At 38.3% G+C, this 15877-nt stretch overlaps 1 long non-coding RNA gene across 1 annotated transcript; it reads left to right on the top strand.

Moving 5' to 3' along the window:
* Window positions 1-3794: 3794 nt before the first annotated feature.
* LOC121034529 (uncharacterized) lies at window positions 3795-13042 on the top strand. Its single transcript, XR_005792491.1, has 2 exons — window positions 3795-4356; window positions 11285-13042. It is a non-coding gene; the product is annotated as an uncharacterized LOC121034529 (long non-coding RNA).
* The last annotated feature ends 2835 nt before the right edge of the window (window positions 13043-15877 follow it).

The raw sequence follows: 15877 nt of genomic DNA, 5'->3' as shown, positions 1-15877 counted from the left end.
CTTCGGCTCAGGTCATGATCTCACAGTTTGTGACTTTGAGCCCCACATTGGGCCCCATGCTGACAAAGTGGAACCTGCTTGGGATTCTGTCTCTCTCTCCCTCTCTCTCTGCCCCTCTGCCACTCATACTCACTCTCTCTCTCAAAATAAATAAATAAACTATAACAACAACAACAACAACAACAAAAATCTTTGCCTGATTAATGCGATGAAGCGCAGGGCTATCCCAGATATAATTAATCTGATTTTCCTACAAACTCTTCTCCTCTTTATCACTGTTACATATTTATTGAAATGCATATAAGTGAAGAAGGCAACAGGGAAGATACAGCTTACTTTCTCTAATAGGTGTACTCTAAGAACATGTTGTATAAACAGAACGGGCCTGTATGTGAATTCTTATTGAAATATCTTAGGGGATATTTAAAGATACATCAGGATAAAACTTTTACAAAGTAAAATCAAAAAGTCTTTGTATTCTGTATCAGTCAGGATAGGCTGGTTTATGTTGCAGTAACAATTAACTTCCCAGTCATCACAAACATATTTATTCCTCAAATTATTTGTCCAAAGTGGGTTGGTCAGGAAAGTCTGGAAGTTTGGTAGAAGTTCGGTCTTCACACATGCTTCTAGGATCACTCCAGCATGGGGAAGAGAACTCAGGAGACACTTGGACAAGAAATTAAGTATGCTGACCTGGAAATGGAGATCCAATGTTCGGAACTACTCCTGTTGTCCTGGCCAACCAAAAAGGGCTGAGATGATCAATCTTCTGTATGGGTGGAAGGAAATAAGAACTGGATATTAGTGAGCAGCACTAATGATGATCACATTCTGCCCTTTCAGTTACCAAACTTTTGCTCCTCTCTCCTCCCCGCAGGTAAAATACACTCTCTCTCCCTGCTCCTTTAAGGGAGACAACCCAAAATCCATCCAGTCATAGCACCAAGCACAAAGTCCAGAATCTCTGGTAGTTTCATATCAAGAATGATGCAACATATAGTCCAGATATAGCTCCTGGTGATCTAGAGACCTGTACCTAAAATTGCAGGTTATCAACCTCTTTACTCACCCACCTACCCACACCCAGTGACAGGATAAAACAGGACCTGGATAATTTCAATGAACACTCTTGCTTGGGTAGTGAACAGACAGGAGGCATACCTCAATTACTGGGTTGTCGCCACTCGGAAGTCTCACTGGGTAGATGTTATCAAGTGCCTCTTCTGGTAGAAGAGGGGCTTCCTGGTTCATTATACTTATGGTCCTTGGCTCAGTCCAGTCTCACTTTCTATGACCTTCCATGGCCACGTTTGAAGTGGGTATCAGGGAATATACGGCCCTTGGGGTTAGGCAGACTTCTTAGCTTACATTCTAACAAATGATGGCAAAAGTCTCAGTGTTACCTTAAGTCATGAACTGTCATGTTCTCTTTTATTTCAGGTTGATTTTGGGGGGCAAGATAATTCTCTCAAGAACTTCATTGGATTTCTTTCTCTTTGATTTCAGTGTCATGTACCAAAACACATGACAGTTCCTTTCCTATTTGATGAGTGTCTTTGCTTCCTCACTCCCATGCCTTTCCCTTCTCTCACGCATTCACTTCCCTGATGTCAGTGTGGGTGTCTTATGCTGGTCAGATGTTCAGAACAACACTTTTTATCTCTCTGCTCTAAACAATGTTGTTCATTTTAAAGGATATTCTAGATGTCAGTGTGTGGTAGGTATAATAAGTGTCCCCCAAGGATGTTTACATCCTAATCCCTACACTTGTGACTATGCTGTTATGTGGTAAAGGAGAATTAAGTTTGTGAATCAGCTGACCTTAAAACAGGAAGAGTATCCTAAATTATCCAGGTGGGTCCGATGTAATCAGGTGGGTCCTTAAAAGCAGAATTGGCTGTATGGCAACTAACTTAAAAATAAATAATAATTTTTAAAAAAGCAGAATTGGGAGGCAGAAGGAGAGTCAGTGTCAGAGTCCGAGTCATGTGATAGGAGAAAGACCTGACCAGCCATGGCTGGCTTTGAAAGTGGAAGGGGGCCATGAGGCAAGGAATGTGGGCAGCCTTTAGAAACTAGACAAGGTAAGAAAATGGATTATCCCCATGAGCCTCTAGAAAGGAACACAGTATTACCAACCCTTTGATTTAGCCCAGAAAGAGCCATTTAAACTATCAGAACTATACAAGTAGATCTGCATTATTTTAAGCCATCAAGTTTGTAGTCATTTGTCACAGAAGCAACAGGAAATGGGTACACACGTTAAACCCGCTCAGAGCTTTTACCACTACCTTTTAACCCTATTGCCATTATCCTTAATTTAGTTTTAGCTGCACGGCAGAGTTTGAATCAGCCTTTGTTGCTCAAAACCCCTTCTCAATTACATATTTTACTATTTAGGTATGGGGAGTAGCCATTTCTTCTAACACCACAAGCCCTTGAATTTGTGACCTTTCTATTTCCTTTTTAGTCTAGCTTGTAAACCAACCAGTTCATTCCGTAGCATACCTCTACCATAAGCTGATCTCGCCTTGTCACATAGAGCCGGTAGCAGCCAGCACGTTCCTAACATTCTGTTTTCCAACTTCCTCCCTTAGTTCTTCAGTTTTGTTCGGTATACAGTATGCATTCTGAGATACCGCACATGAAAACATACCAAAAAACATGGATCACCGTTCTTCCAGCTCCATGGATGGTTTCCTCAACAGTTTCTAGTTAATGCTACATTTTTGTTATGGTAGGAGCTCATTTCTGTGTACTAATTTTTGTTGGTTATCTACTCATAATGGAGATTATGGGGAGAGATTACGCTATGCAACAAACAATCCTAAAATCTTGGTGGACTAAAGAAGGAAGGTGTATTTCTCTTTCACACTATGTCTTTTCAAGGGGCTCTGCTACCTTGTACCATCTCCAGATCCTAAACTAGGAGAATAACCACAGTCTGGAGCGTAGCAAATCTCTAAGGGACAGGTAAAGAGTGTAAGGCTAATCACATAGTAGCTCTTAAGCTTTCAACCAATAAGTGACACACTTGTTCAGTTACATTACCTGTAATCGGCCAAATCAAATAGCTCACTACCTCAAACCCAAGGGAACGGAGAAATGAAATCTTATGATATGCCTCTAAAGAGAGCAGGCAATATTTGGCGAACAGAAATAATGACTACCACATCCTTTAGTGGCTTTTGTAAATCGAAGTTTATTATAGTAGGTCTCAAGTATATTCAGAAATGGGAGCTATATTACGAGAAAAGATGACTCTGCAGAAATATTTTTTTTGCATCTTTGCAATGGAATTGTAAGTGATAGACATATAATCATAATTATATAGTCATAATCAGCTTCTTATTCTGACTTCATATGTTAAAAACCTGTTAGTTTACAAGCATATTTTAGAATATAAGGAATACTTTTTAAAAAGACTGACATAATACCCCAACTCAACACTTCAGTATATATCCAGGAAAAAATCCAAAATTCCAACAAAGTAAAAATGTGTAATTCAATGTTATTTATAAAGAGAAATTTGCAACATCCCATGCACTTTTAAAAAGTACAGTATAGGGCACCTGGGTAGCTCAGTTGGTTGAGCACCTGACTCTTGATTTTGGCATAGGTCCCAAAATTGTGGGATTGAGCCCCATTTCTGGCTCTGTGCTGAGCATTGAGCCTGCTTAAGATTCTCTCTCTCTCTCTATCTCTCTCTCTCTCTCCCCCCTCCCTCCATCCCTCTCCCTCTCCCTCTCCCTCTCCGTCTCTCCCCGCCCCACACTCTCTGTCTCTCTCCCCTGCTCATGCTCTCTTTCTCTCTCTAAAAAAATAATAAAAAATAAAGTATATATACTCACTATAATACTGTGTGGCAATTATGTAAGTATTAAATGCTAGAAATTGCTCCCAACCTGACATTAACTTAAGAAGTAGAATACTGCACATGTAGTTTGAGCTTCAGCTTTTATGAATATGAGAAGAAGAAAATGAGACAGAAAATATAAATACTAACAGTGGCCATATATAGGTGATGGGTTTATGGTTGGTTGTGATTGATTTTTTCCATTTTTATTTTCCAAACTTTCTGCAGTAACAATATTTACTTTTATTTCCAAAAGAGTCAACACAATAAAGAAGAATAAAAAAATTATTCTTTTCTAAAAAAGGCTTATGATGCCTTTTATCAAGGCCCTTCAATAAAACTGTTGAAATGGAAATCAAAAACTAAAACCATGTTTGGTATTGATGTCCCTCCAAAATCCCCATTACCTGGAATTTAATTAAACAGTAATCTGAGTATGCTGTGAGGAGGCTTTGAAGATGGAGTTGAAGTTCTGAATCCACTGACTTCTAAACACAGTGAGTATCCTGAGTTATCTCATGGGCTTGGTGTAATCACATGAGCCCTTAAAAAGAGAAGAGGCAGGGAGAAGGGTCAGAGAGACGTGGCAGAAGGTGGGGGGTGAGGAGGTCAGAGATACGCAAAGCACAAGAAGGACCCTGACCTGCTGTTGATGGCTTCGGAGATGAAGGGCACCACGTGTCAAGGAATGCAGGTAGGGATTTGAAGACTGAGAACCAACCCCTGGCTTACAGTTAGCAAGGAAGCTGGGACCTCACTTCTACTACTGTGTGGAAACTGAATGAGTTTGGAAGCAGATCATTCCCCAGAGCCTCTAATGAGGAACACAGCCCTGAGACACCTTGATTTTACCCAGTGAGACCTGTCATAGACTTCAGACACATGGAGACAGTGAGATTACCTATTTATGTCATCTTTAGCTGCTAAATAAGTTGTAATTTGTTACAGCAGCAATAGAAAACAATTACACCATGAAATGGAGGTAAAAAAACTATACTCATTCAGAGGGCTCATACATTTACTGTAAATGAGGATTAAATATGGCTTTGAACTTCTTGACAGTCAAGGCAGAAAGGGAAACAGCAGGTGACAGTTTTATTCAGGAGAGCTCCAAACATTCCTGCGACAATTGCTTTAATCGGGACCTCCTCACAGACCTCTTTGCCTTTAGTCGTAGGCCATCCCAAGTCCAACTTTTATATTTATTGCATAGAATGATCTTTCCACAATCAAACTGGATTGTCATTTTCCTGCTTAATATCCTTTGGTTGTTCCCCATCATTTACAGGATGAGTTTCAGGCTCCTCAACATGACACAAAAGCTCCTTCAAAATATGACCCCTGCTTCCACTTCCAAATTCACCTTCTGCTGTGGCCATAAAAGCACCTGCACTCCAGCCACATACTTAGAGTTTTCTCACACCGACACTGCTTTTACTCCTGGTGTTCACAGATGTTCCTCGGGCCCAGAATGGCTTTTCCTTCTTATTCTCCTGGGAAATGGTTCATACATCATGACTCAACTAAAGTGTTTTCTCTTTGGTGAAGCCTTCCTCACTACCTCCTCACTCATCCCCTGCAGGAATACTAAGTCACTCCTCTCTCTGTTCCCCTAGTGTGCCCTGTTTCTTGTTCTGTTGCAGTATTTAGGTATTGCAACAAAATCACTGCCTTACATATCAGCCACTTGATGGTGACTCACCAGAAATACATATTATCTGAGTCTCGCTTTCCTCATCTGTGAAGCAGAATAATTGCTTTCATAGGTTCTTGTAAGAATTAGTTATAATGTCTGTAAAATGGACAGCACAGGCCCTGGCACACTATAGATATTTGGGAAATGGTAGTGTGACATAGAAAAAAAAAAAAAAAGCATCTATGAATATGGTTGTTACTTAAGAGACGAATTTTATTTTATTTAAAAGGTTGAAGGAAAATCCCAAAATAACTGTTGAGATAAAAACAAATATAGAGGTGCCTGAATGGCTCAGTTGGTTGACCATGTGACTCTTGATATCAGCTCAGATCTTGATCTCAGGGTCATGAGTTTGAGCCCTGTGTTGGGCTCTGCACTAGGTGTGGAGCCTACAGAAAAGAAAAAGTTAACTGACCTAGAAAGAATGGCAATGAGTTAGCTCTAAGTTCTCACATTCAGTAACAAAGACTGGGAAAAATATGTGGTTAGTACTGAGAGGAACTTAAAAGGTCACAAAATGCTTTCTCTCACCTAGAGAAGAGTCATAGCTAGCATTTCAATTTTTAATTTCTTATGAAAAATAGGTTAATAATTACCTTAATCTTCAGTAGATCGGGCAAGTTAATTCATACATTTTACATTGCTTTTTTTCAACCAAAGGCAAAAAAATAGTGAACTTAGCAAGAAAGAGGAAAAAGAGAAATTAAGAAGATAATGTAGAAGTGTCAAACATATTTACTATAAACACTGGCAAACAACCCTACTACAAAATAAGTACATGATATTAGTGATATACCTAAAATAAATGAACTTGGAAAGGTAGAAAATAACTCTTTGGGCAAGGCCTCACCCTGCCAATGAAACCTAATGGAAGTAGGAGCAGCAAAGATGTTAAGTCAAAAAACAGAAATAAAGTAAAAGGCATTTTAGTAGGAAAAAAAAATTTAACATTATAAAAGATACAGTCACTGGTGAAATGTGTCAGTGTATAACATAAAATACGTGTGTGCAAAGCACCAGAAGAAATCATCACTGACACAAATGTACAAAATGTTGTTAGATCTCTTAGATCTCTTTGGACATTCACATATTAAGTTGGCAAAAGGATTGAATCAATATGAACATAGAGAATTTGATCACTATCTTAAGATTGGTATTTGTTTAGAATTTAGGAGCCTTTGTGTATCACAGAAAATTAAAAAAAAAATTAATTTCAAGTGTAAAAGTTCACTGGTCAAATTCTCTGAATACAACAGTTAAAGAAAGACAATTCCACTAGAAATTATAAAAGGGGATGCTTGGTTAAGTGTCTGACTCTTGATCTCAGCTCAGGTCTTGATCTCAGGGGTCATGAGCCCCTGTGTTGGGCTCCATGCTGGGTGTGAAGCCTATATAAAAAAAAAAAAAAAAAAAGAAATTGTAAAAGAACTTTCTATGTATTGGATTAAAAGGGAGATCAAAACTATCATTATAAATTGTTAATATATATCAAAACTTGAGGATATATCCACATCTATACTTATAGATACATCTTCAATGCTATGATTAAATAAGAAAAATGAAAATGAATGGATGAGGATTAAATGGAGAAATCAGAAAAAACAAGAATAAGTTCATGGAAAAGAAGATAATTATAAAAGTAAAATCAGCAATTGATGAATTAGGGTTATAAAACAGTAGAACTCACGAATGATTTCAAAATCTGGTCCTTTTGGAGAGAAATTCCTCTTTTAAATAGCTTAACGCATACATAGCATTATCAATAAAAAACTAATGAGATGAAAAAAAACAAATAGTGAATGTAAAACTAGGACCAAGTAAGCATATAAAAGCACACGTGTCAGCCATTTTCAGAGAAATGATGAATTACCAAAATGATGTAGAAGTAGCAAACTTAAGTTCATAAAAAACCATGAAGAAACAGGAGAAAAATGTTTGGCCACAGTTTTATGAACAAATATTCTTTTAAGGACCATATAATTTCTGTGTTTTTGTACTATGTTAGAAAAGTTTTGCTGTTTGCTTATTCATTGCCGCTAATAATTCAGTTTGATAAAGGCACTCTATTCCCACATAAGCACACTGAACTGTACATAATTTCACTCATGAATAAACACAAAACAAAAGATCTAACTAAAATGCTAACAAATCCTATACAGATATATATTAAAAGAATAATAGATTATGACCAAATGGAATTTATTATAAGAACATAAAAATACAGTGTTGTCTGATATAAGAATAATGACCCCAGAACTATGACCCTGAAAAAATCTGCAAATAAAGAAGAATTTGGTATATAATAAAGTGATGAAAGAAACCAGAAGGGGGGTCTAGGAGTTATTCAAGAGATAGTGCATACATACTATTGGTTTACTATTTCGGCAAAATAGAAGTGTTCATCCTTATCTCATGATTTATATCAATATCAGATAAAAGTTAAATGATAAAATAATAGGGTGCCTGGGTGGCTTAGTTAAGCACCCGACTCTTGATTTCAGCTCAGGTCACAATCTCACAGTTCATGAGTTCGAACCTCACATTGGGCTCTGTGCTGACAGTGCAGAACCTGCTTGGGATTCTCTGTCTCAATGTCTCTCTCTCAAAAATAAACTTTAAAAAAAATGATAAGAGAATAGGAAGAGAATAAGGGAAGGAGAGAGAGGGAGGGAAAAAGATAAATGATGACTAGGGACAGAGAATGATGACTGGAGGAAGGGACAGGGAAGGAAGGATAAGCAAAAAGAACATAGAAATCACTAAAGATAGTGTGGGCAGATTCTCTCTGAGGGATAGGAAAGGACTTTCCAAGCATAAAAGCAATGGTGAAAAGCATGAAGAAAAATATCAATTGATTTAATTCCATAAACATTAAAATTTTGGTACATACAAACCCATCAGTATCAGTGTCAACTAACAAACTGTTTTTAAAAGGTGCCATGAGTAAGAGACTGGGTTAGTCTTTTTGATGTATAAAATATATTCAAATGGAAAAATATACAAATCAAAAAAAGAAATACAATTGATGAAGTGTTAGGAAAATACCCTTGGTAGCTTTGGTACTAAGCAGAAAAACTATGGTTTAGGCGAGAATGTCCTGGAACCATGATAAACCTAAAAAATTAGAAAGAATTAGGAATCCGAAGCTGTATGAACAAAACAACACCACTCATTACAAAATGTTTGTAGGGAAAATATATTTAATATTTTAGTTAAGGAATTCTCAGGTGGAAAAATGTGTAAATAAAATCTGAGTAATGAAAAAAGAATTTGGTCAAATGATAGATTCAAAACTATAGAGCATAATTTAAATGCATTTTCAAGTCATTATGTAATTTTTGTGTTGGATTTAACTGTTGTAGGAAAAGCCCAAATTATAGGGCCATCTCTGGTTACTGGCACAAAGCTTAAAGAATCCAGGGGCCAAGGAGGCAGATAGTTGAGAGCACAGGTGTTTATAGCCCTTCTCTGTTCACTTGGCATCACTGAGTTACCCTGGGCTGGTAATTTAATATCTGCAAGTTTCATGTTTATTCATTTGAAAAATGGGCAACTGTGGCTATTGAGAGAATCGAATTATATAACCCATGCAGAATGCTTACCATAGTTCCTGACACTTAGAAAGTACTCAAGAAATGTTGACCATTATCCTTCTAATCACACTGGCACAATGCATCAGGAAATGTAATTTGGTGTTTTCTGAGTGGTTGTGGAAAAGAGACGAAGTGAAACCAGCTGAGGTGCTTTGGGACCCAGTTTGAACTATCAAATGAAGTTGTACCTTGGCTGAGTCATGTTATCTCTGTAATCAATCTTTAGTTTGCTTCCCTTTAAAATGGCGTTATTGCCTGCTTTGCCTCCCTCCTAGAGCAGCATATCAAAGTGCTTTGGAAGCAGAGCACAGTGGAATTTACCACTATTAACAAGCCACCACCATTACTATGGCCAGAGTCCCTCTTTTTCTTATATTACTGACATCATTTCCCAGCTGGTGAAGGGAACTCACAGTGATCTTGGAAAACCTTCGTTTGGCATCTCCCCAGTGTGAGGTCTAGTACAAGGGGTCCAGGGCTGAAGAAGATAGGCTGTATGATAGGAACTCTGACCTCAGGCAGAAAGATTGGTCTGCTAGCCATGTTGATAGAGAAGAAAGACCAGACTTGGGGAGACCAGCCTGGAGGAGTTTGCAATAACACAAGTAGGAAGTAATGAGGGCCTGTGCTAGGCAGAAGTGATAAGGGAAGTGGGTGAGCCCTCTGAGTTATTGTCTGAGAATGGGGGTCCGGTTGGTGAGAGTTTAGCTTACATGCCTATTGCATGGTCATCTGTGTTGCTGGAGCTCAGCATATTCCCATCCAGTCACTTCCTGTCACCCCAAATCCGGGATCAGAGATGATGGTCAATAGTGAGGACAATCATAATGAGACTAGTTAATATTTATGGAGTGCCAGCTGTGTGCCAAGCAAAAGTATTAGTTTACTTACATTGGCTCCTCAGAGAAATCTGATAAAATTGGTGCTGTTATTACCTCTATTTTTCAAACAAATGGAGGAAGAGAAATGTTAAATAGTTTACTCAAGGGTACACTGTAGTAGGTAGTACTTACTAAATTTAAGCCCCAGGCAGTCTGACTCCAGAGTCCATACTCTTATCCATGGTTCCCCAGTGATAATAACGATGACAGTATTAAGACCAAATATTGTGGGCTTTCTGTGTTATACCCAGTACTGAAGGCCGTACGTGAACTCTCCACTTGATTGATCAAGTATCGGCAGCTCAAACCCAGAAATTCTTTTAGCCAAGGCCTCCACTCTTGTACTAAAGAATTAAACCAGGCCAGTGCTCATGACTGTAGCTACAATTCCTTTGGGTGTATGGTCCACATCCAGGGCATGGAGCATTCAGGGGTGGAAATGGGTCTTGCAGAAAAGCACATTTCTATTCTCTAAAGTTCTGCCTGCTGCAGACCTCCAGGTCTCATTCATTTACTCCATCTGGAAGGAAGCTTGCCAATGCCTCGACCCAGTATTGTGCCATCCCTAAATCAAGGCAAGTACCCTTATGTCAATGCGGAGAGGCTTCCGGGCCACCACCTTACTAACATGAGCCCTGCAGCATATTATGTCACTTATTATTGTTAGTAATTCCCTTTCAAAAGCATTGTTTCTCCTCATTTTCCCTCAAATTTTTTTCCCCTGAATTTTGGCTATCCCACTCTCTTGGGCAGGTTAATGAATTTCTGTGAGCCTTAGTTTCCTCATGTATAAAATGAGGATAATAGTTGTGGGGATTAAATGAGATAGTCCATGCAATACAGTACTTACCTCAGCATTTGACCCATATAGTCAGTGCCCCATAGACGTTAGCTATTACATCATCTTCTGAGTTTTCAACAACCTCACCCCATGGAGAAGGAAGGTATGGTACCCTGGCATCACTGAAAAATATTAACAAGTATAAAGAGTTCCTCAAAGAGCTGCCTTATGTAGAAAAAAATATAAAGAAAGATGGGGTTCTGGTTCCTCATCATACACTTTGGGGTTAAGAATAATTTAGGAACACAGGCTGGTAGGAAATTAACTAGCCTTCTGAAACATAACCTAAATTGCTAGAGAAACATGCTGCGTATTTCCATACAAAAGGCTCAAGGGAGAGCTATAATTATTGAGATACTAAATCATTTCAACTTTGCCCATCCCCAACATTGTCACGTTTGTTTTTCTTTATAGGAGAAAGGAGGTTGAATCTTGGATGGCTGGCGACTTGGAGGATGATGAAGGGGTAGGGAGAGTTTTATAGAAGACCTTCGACCCGCATAGTCTCTAGGAGAAGGCGGATGGAAAGGAAAATCCCAGGAGGAGGAAACACAATGGAAGGAGGAATGTGAGATGCAGGTGGATTAGAAGCAGCATCCCAGGGACATCAGTGTGTTAATGACTGATGGGGAGGGGAGGTTGGAGGCAGGGGTTGGAGACTTTGAACCCCTCCAACTTTTGGGTTTTCATATACTTTTGGAGCCTCCAAAAGTATATGAAAGGGGATCTTTGGTGGGGCAAGAGAGGAATGGCGAGGCTAAGCCACAACACCAGGCACTGTTTTACCTTTGGAGCCACAGTGCCCCTGGCGGTGTTCCCTTACTGTCAGGACTGAGGAGAGGTCCAGGGGTGGGTGGTAGCTGACCCTGCCTCGTCCCTTTAAACCCTCACATCTCCCCCTGAGGACATGCAGCCAGAGCCAGGGACAAATGCAGGTTATCATCTCAACTTTTTCATGGCCTCTTCCCTAACTGCTGATTCTGACCCATCTGTGCTCTGTTTCTGAACTCTTTCCATTCTCCTCTGGCTTTGACTACATTACTCTGATGGGTACTTACGACTTCTCTTTTGCTCTTGGACCAATAACTCCTGGCTACAGACCGGCACCTCCTTAGTTCACACACGCCTTTGTCCACCCACATTCCCAGGGGACCTGGAGACTCTGTAAATAACTGGTTGATATTTACCAGTTATTTCTGGCCCTAGAGTGTGTTCTGGCCCAGCAAGGTGGACCAGATCAGGTGAAAAGCCTCATCTGGTTCAGCCAGAAAGTGCTCAGAGACTGGGAGGAAGAGCACCAGGGAGCTTATGCCTTCACACTGCTTCTCTTTACTTATTTGCTCTAAAGGAATCACTCCTCTCCCTTCTAGGTATGATTGCTCCGGTTCTTTTCACATCTATATGGTTGGTCGTCTGCATATTTGAATTACATTAGTGAAAAAAATTCAAATGAACAAATCCAATAATGTAAAGACTTTCAAAACTGGGCTGAGAAGTATTCTGAAAAATGAATACAAATGATTTCACTATATATATATTTTTGTTAATACAGAATACACTCAGCCTGGAATAATTTTTAGCTTCCCAGGGAACATGAAGTTTGATTAAAGAAAAATATATGCGTTTATGAATCCAAAAGGAACACAAGTTAAATGTGGTAAATGCAGACATTCTTATGAAAGAGGAACAAAGAAAACAGAAATCAAATGAGAAAATAGCCCCAGATATTAACATATGAAGAAATAAAATTTAAAAAAAAAGAGGCTTCTTTGCTTCTAACTCTTCTTGAAAAGTTTTAGAGTTAAGAGCAAGGGAAAAATCCTGAGCTCATAAATTTATGTTACTTGATTACTTTTTCAAATGTAAAACAAAGAAAATCCTTGAGAGTAGAGAAGATACTGGGAAATGGGAAATGCTTCCATGCAGCATTTTCTATTTTCAAGAGAAAAATCTCAGGCTCGGAAAGAAGTACGTAAGCATGGATCAATAGCTCTGATATTTACCTTTCCTTGTAGAAGAGATTACAGCAATCTACAGTATCCGATTCATTGTCTAGATAGTACTCTGGTTGCTAGTGCTGAGGCTACAGCATGTAACCCTAAGCAGGACTGACTTTTTAAAGGAAGAAAAGGCCAAAAAAAAAAAAAAAAAAAAAAAAAACCCAAAACCAAACCAAACAAACAAAAAAAACCATAAACACCACCACCACCATCACCACCAACTACAAACACACACAAACCCCTCTTATACTCTAAAACATATCCCTGGCTTTGTCCTCCTGAAAACAACGTGAAGATGATTGCACGGTAGCAAAAAGGTCCCTCGACTTTACTCAAATATAAGAAATGTCGAAATTGAGCTAAAAGATTAGATTGCCTAATAAAACAATTGATAAACACAAACCATTTGAGATAGATACAAAGAATGGACCATGACAACCCTAGAAGATTGTTTAATATAATGTCAAAAGCTACCAATATAAAAGATTCCAATTTACTCCTGTCTCCAGATGCTGGAAAAGCTTTTGACAGTTAATTGGAAGCTTTTATTTTTGACACTGGAAAGCATGGACTTGCCACAAGAATTCATTTCATGGGCAGAAACATTATCTGATCATCCAAAGGCCAAAATTAAGGCTAATGTGTGTAATTGGAGATCTTTTCTTTCTTTTTTTTTTTTTCTTTCCATTTTTGACAAGGAAGCAGCCATAGGCCGTTCACATTTTCCTCTATTATTTGGTTCATCAATAGAATCTCTGGCAGGCAAGATGAAGGAATAAAAATGGGGTACTTAAGGCCCACAATTTTATTGTGAGTAGATAATGCGGTTCAATTCTGGGTTGCATGTAGATTTGTGAAATCCACTTCTGGGGAGTCAAGTGGGAGGCCGAATCCCCTCTCCTGGTAGAGGGGCCTATTTGGTTTAGTTCAAGAGGTATTTTCCTCTTAGGAACAAGCTCTTTATTGCTAAATAAAGATGCGTGTTACAGATGGTGCCTTCTTTGTCCTTGGAAGCAGTAACCTATTCAGAATTCAGCCTATTTCTCCTGTTCTTGCCCAGTTTTATTTTGTTGTTGTTGTTTTTTTTTTCCAGAATAATCTCTATGCAGCGGAGCAGAACTTCCAGTATTAAGTCATATATTTTTCTAATTTCTCTTTTCTTTCCTAATTGAGTATATAAAGAACTCAGGTTATCTGATGAGGAAATAGGTGCAAGAGTACTACAAATTTTTATATATAAACAGAAGGTACAGATGTTCAACAAATCACAAAGGAAGCAGGGTAGAGAATTGCTTTAAAGCTAGTTGCACCTAACTGTAAAAAAACAGTGGGAGGTGTGCAGTCCTTATCCTCTCTTTTTAAACAACTTTATTGAGCTGTAATTAATATATCCTGCAGTTTACTCATTTAAGGTGTACAATAAAAAGCGTACAATTCAAGGGTTTTGGTATATTCACAGAACTGTGAAAGCATCACACAATCAATTTTAGAATATCGTATCATCTCTAAGAGAAATCCCATATGTAATAGCAGCCACTCCCTACTTCTTCCATCTCTAAAAGCCCAAGGCAATTATTAACTCACCTTCTGTTTCTATGTATTTGCCCATTCTGGACATTTCATATGAATGGAATCATACAGTATGTGGCTTTTTGTGCCTGGCTTCTATTATTTGGCATGTTTTCAAGATTCTTCTCTGTCGTAACACAAATTATAACTTACTTTCTTTTTATGGATGGATGACTTTTAGTTGTATGAATGGACCACATTTTATCCATCCAGTTGATGGACATTTGACTTTCCACCTTTTGACTATTATGATTAATGCTACTATGAACATTTATGTACAAGTTTTTATGTGAACATGTTTCCATTTCTCTAGGATATATACCCAAGAGTGCAATTCCTGGGTCACTTGGAAACTCTGTATTTAAACAGACTGTTTTCAAAGGAGGGGGTACCATTTTACATTTCTCCCAGCAGTGTATGACAGAGTTTCTTCAGATCCTCCTCAACACTTGTTATTATCCGTCCCTATGATTATAGCCCTCCTAGTGGGTGTGAAGTATCTCATTGTGATTTTGGTTTTCATTAATATCATGGCTTAACACGAAATAAAACATCTTTTTAGTTGCCTATTGGTCCTTTATATATCTTTTTGAGAAATGTCTGTTCTTACATTTGCCCATTTTAAAATTCATTGGCTCCTTACTACTGAATTTAAGAGTCCTTTATATATTCTTAATACAAATTTCTTATCATATATATGATTTGCATATCAAATGTCCCACTCTGTGGGTTTTATAGTTTGTCTTTCCATTTTCGTCATAATGTTCTATAACCCAAAAAAGTTTTTAATTTTCATAAAGTCCAATTTACCTATGTTTAGTTGTCTGTGCATTTAGCGGTATGTGTAAGAAACCACCAACTAATCCAAAGGTATAAAAATTAGTACCTATGTTTCTTTTAGGAGTTTGTAGTTTTAACCCTTACATTTAGGCCTTTGATTCATTTTGAGTTAATTTTTTGTATGTGTTGTGACATAGGAGTTCAACGTCCTTTTGCCTGTGGCTGTCCGATTGTCTCGGTGCCATTTGTTGAAAAGACTCTTCATTTCCCATTGGTTGGTACTGGCACTCTTGTCAAAAATCAATTCCCCATAGGTATATGGGTTTATTTATGGGCTCTTGATTCCTTTCCATTGATCTATGTGCCTATTTTTGATATCAGTACCACACTGTCTTGACAACTGTAGTTTTGTAGTGCATTTTGTGTCAGGAATATGAATCTTCCAGGTTTTTTTTCCTAAGACTGTTTTAATTGATTCATCCAGATGAATCTTGGGAACAGCTTATCAATTTCTGCACAGAAGCCAGCTGGGATTTTGATATTGTGTTAACTCTGTAGATCAAAAGATGTAGGGAATGTGCCATCCTAACAATATTAAGTCTTCTGATCCATGAAACTGGGATGTCTTTAATCTTTACATAGACTCTGAATTTCTTTC

Source organism: Herpailurus yagouaroundi, unplaced genomic scaffold, assembly GCF_014898765.1.
Source record: "Herpailurus yagouaroundi ecotype Mexico unplaced genomic scaffold, PumYag 160, whole genome shotgun sequence".
Classification (NCBI taxonomy): domain Eukaryota; kingdom Metazoa; phylum Chordata; class Mammalia; order Carnivora; family Felidae; genus Herpailurus; species Herpailurus yagouaroundi.
This window is presented reverse-complemented; position numbering and strand designations above follow the sequence as displayed.